This window comes from Fukomys damarensis, unplaced genomic scaffold (genome assembly GCF_012274545.1).
Source record: "Fukomys damarensis isolate Sample0158 unplaced genomic scaffold, DMR_v1.0_HiC HiC_scaffold_2, whole genome shotgun sequence".
Lineage (NCBI taxonomy): Eukaryota > Metazoa > Chordata > Mammalia > Rodentia > Bathyergidae > Fukomys > Fukomys damarensis.
The window spans coordinates 4,904,710-4,908,068 of record NW_022900914.1 but is presented as its reverse complement, the minus strand read 5'-3'; the positions used below and the strand labels follow the sequence as shown (position 1 = coordinate 4,908,068).

Sequence of the window (3,359 nt, the reverse complement as noted above, 5' to 3'; positions counted from 1 at the left end):
TTTTTCAGCTTTAATTGAGTTTATTGGTACATTTTAGGGATACAGTACAGTTACATTCATTGTTGGGATCTTGTACCTCTACATGACAAGTCTTGATTCTCATTTTTTCCCCTTACCTCTGCCCTCCCTTCACCCCCTCCTCCCCTCCCCATCTACAAGCATTTTATTTTCATCTTTTCATTCTCTGACATTTTTTTCTTTTCCCTTTTTGTACAGGGTTATTTTCTTAATGGTGCAGGGCCTGGGCTCCAAAGCCTGCTTCTGCCTCGCCACCCTGCGGCTCGAAGTTGTGCTTGTGGTCATCGCCGAGCGTGGCGGAGGCCGCAGGCCTGCAAGCCTTGCAGGCGCCGCTCTCCTGGCCCCCTTGCTGGAACATCTGCTGAGCTTGGTGCTCTGCCTGGCGATGAGCTCATCAATTCTCCAGATTCCAGAGAGCAAAGAGAGCAGCGGCTTGGGAAGAAGTGTGGGCGGGACAGGGTGGGGATGGGCGTGGGCCAGCAGTTGCTGACCCACCCGAGGGACATTTCTGTCTGCAACTTCCAGTTCAGCCCACCGTACCTGACCCAGAGCAGGTAAGGCTGGGCTCTGGTTAAGGTCAAAATCCACAAGCAGGAACCCAAGGCCTGATTATTTTTCGCTGTCAGCTGAACGTGGAGGTCCGGCCTTAAGTCATCCTGGATTTGCCCTCCGCAGACTTCCCTCTGTGGGGCGCTGTTAGGGCGGGGAGAGCATGCGCAGAGGCTGGCTGTGCGGAGAACTGGAGTCCGGGGAAGGTGCATTCTGTACTCAGAGCGCCCTAACCCAAACTTGGGCTGTGACTTGCGGGTGCCACAGGAGGAGGGCTTCACCACTCAGGCTTCACTGCCCATCTGCTTTCCTCTCTGCAGGGCCCAAATGTGAGGGGCCTGTGGGCTCCCCTGGGAAGGGCTTCTCAGACTCATTGTGCATGCACTTGGATCGTCGGGGCAACTGGGAAACCTGCGGACTCTGAGTCATTGGGTCCATATTGCTAACCAGGCCAGGTGGTGCCCATGTGCCACTCTGAGGACTGCCCTCAGCACGGGAAGGGGCTGGGGTCATGCCGCGTGCGTGCTGTTGGGCCACACAGTACATACCTACAGCTCCCAGAGCCATGGGGGGGGCTCCAGGAGCCCGGGAGGAGAAGGAGCTGAGGCTGGTGTGAGTCTGAGCAGCAGCGGGAGTCCAGGAGAAGGGCCCTCTGGGGCTGGGGAAGAATGTCCCCGATGGGCTTCCTTCCGCATACCCTGGTCTTGTGCTTCTGTGTCTTTGCTTTTATAAATTTGGAGGGGCCTGGAGCTTTGGAGCAAGCTGCCAAAGGTACCTGAATGAAAAGACTGACTGGGGACTCGGGCTGGGATACATCCACAGTTCCCCAGAGGGCACCTTCGGTCCAAGCCATCTTGTTCTTGCGGCCCCTCCTTCAGGGAGGCTGAGGAGCAGGGAGCCTGAACTCTCAGGCGTGGTTCCTGGCATCTTGACACGTGCATGTTTTGTTTTAAAGGAAGAACTGTGTCTTGGCTGGATGCCCACATTTTGTTCCAGCACATCCTTTTCACCAAAAGAGCCATCCCTGGAGCTGCCAGCAGTGTTGACTGGAAATCCATCCAGCAGTCCTTTGGATCTGGGAGTACGTCCTGACCTCAGACGTGGCCTTCACTACCCCACCAAAACCTGGCACGTGGTGTTGGCATCTTTATTTTTACTCCAAAATGTAAAGCTGGTTTGTGTCTTACTTTCATTTTTTTTTTTCCAGCTGGGAAACCTCCTGTCAGTGGATGCAGTGTCCTTTCCACATTTAATATTATGCAAACTGCATTTCTGCGCATGGAATAGACAAATATGTCCACGGAGCTCCTTCATACGCAGAGAGGCAGAGACAGGGCCTGGGTCTGCATGGAAGGTGGGCCTCCTCTCTCCCAGCTCTGCTGCCATCTTGTTCTCTTAGGATGTGTGACTGGGCTCACAGTGTCTGGACAGGGGGTGGGCCAGGCACCGAGATGCTAAGCTTCTAGGTTGGTGAGGGTCAAATGTGAACTGTCCCTGGCTGACAGTCCTGAGCCTGTTCCGTCTCCAGCCACAGGTGGCTTAACCTTCTCTCCTGGAAGATGTGGACAGTGCCACACCTTGAGTCCTTCTGCCAGAGAGAACTGGGCCCGGTCCTCCCTCCCTCATGACGGACTTTGTCTCCAGGCACGTAGGGTATTACAGTGGATGGGATGGACCGAGATCCACATCCGCTCTGTGGTTCTGCAGTCAAAGTGAGCTGTGTGGACTCTCCATGGCAGTGACCTCCTACACTTTCCCTTCTAAGCCGATGAGGAAAGAGACTAAGCAGGTTATGGTATCATCACCAAGGGGGTAGTAAACACACAGTGAACCCAGCCTTTAGACTGGGGCTTTTTAAAAATCTCATGCTTTCTTCTTTCCAACACAGCACCATGCTTCCCAACCACACCTGAATTCAGGATGCAAACGAGCAAAGAGACAGGGACATCTAAAGTGTCCGTCTGCAAAGCTTGAAATGCAGTGCCTGCCCATCCACCCTCCGCACTCCACCTCACCTACCCTGGCGAATGTCTTCTCTTGTATGTTTGGTCCCCTTTGGCTGTGGCCAGGGAAGCTGGCCTTTTGGGAGAAGAGTGTTTGCCTACATGCTTGTTTCTTTGCCAAATACAAAAGAATATATTTTCTGCAGATCTATGATGTGGTTAAGGGACTGTGCTCGCCATCCACTGCCTCAGGAATTTGCTTTGCAGAAAGCAGTGCTCAAACTGCTTTCAGTTATGACCAGACGTACTGGAAGTCTCAGAATGACCGAGAACAAATATTTGCAGCCATGCTGGCTGAGTCACTCATAAACAAGGCATCTTCTCATTATTATTTTAGAGGCTGCCTGAGTTCCGAGGTGTCTGGAGGAAATGGCCCTGGACCAATTTCATGTCCCAATCGGTGGTGTCCCCGGTGCCTGGGCTGCCACATGACAGCACTAAGGCACATGGCGGTGTCATGAGTGCGCTTCCAGTGGAGAAAGGACTGAGTGTCACCTCACGGCCCCTTTGCACCAACAGCTCTGGAGAGATTCTGCCAGCTCTCATGGGGTGTGAGGAGGGAGAGAGCATCAGGCCACAGGAAGGACAGCTGAGGACATGGCTCCTCGTGTTTGGTGCTGACACCCTTTATGGAGGTGGTGAGCTGGATATCTTTGACCTGGTTTTTAACACCTAGCATGTATTTGGTGCTTTATTTATGTCTTTGATTATTTCACTGTGAAAGGTTTCAGATCCCTGATTTTTCCAGAATCTCAAACATTCCTTTATTTTTAGTGGGAAAGTGGAGAA

At 52.8% G+C, this 3,359-nt stretch overlaps 1 long non-coding RNA gene across 1 annotated transcript in view; it reads left to right on the top strand.

Moving 5' to 3' along the window:
• Positions 1-432, top strand: part of LOC104848742 — a 93,254-nt gene extending 92,822 nt beyond the window's left edge. The window contains exon 6 of the long non-coding RNA XR_004517010.1: positions 217-432. This is a non-coding gene — a long non-coding RNA (uncharacterized LOC104848742). The remainder of the gene's footprint in view (positions 1-216) is intronic.
• Positions 433-3,359: the final 2,927 nt, after the last annotated feature.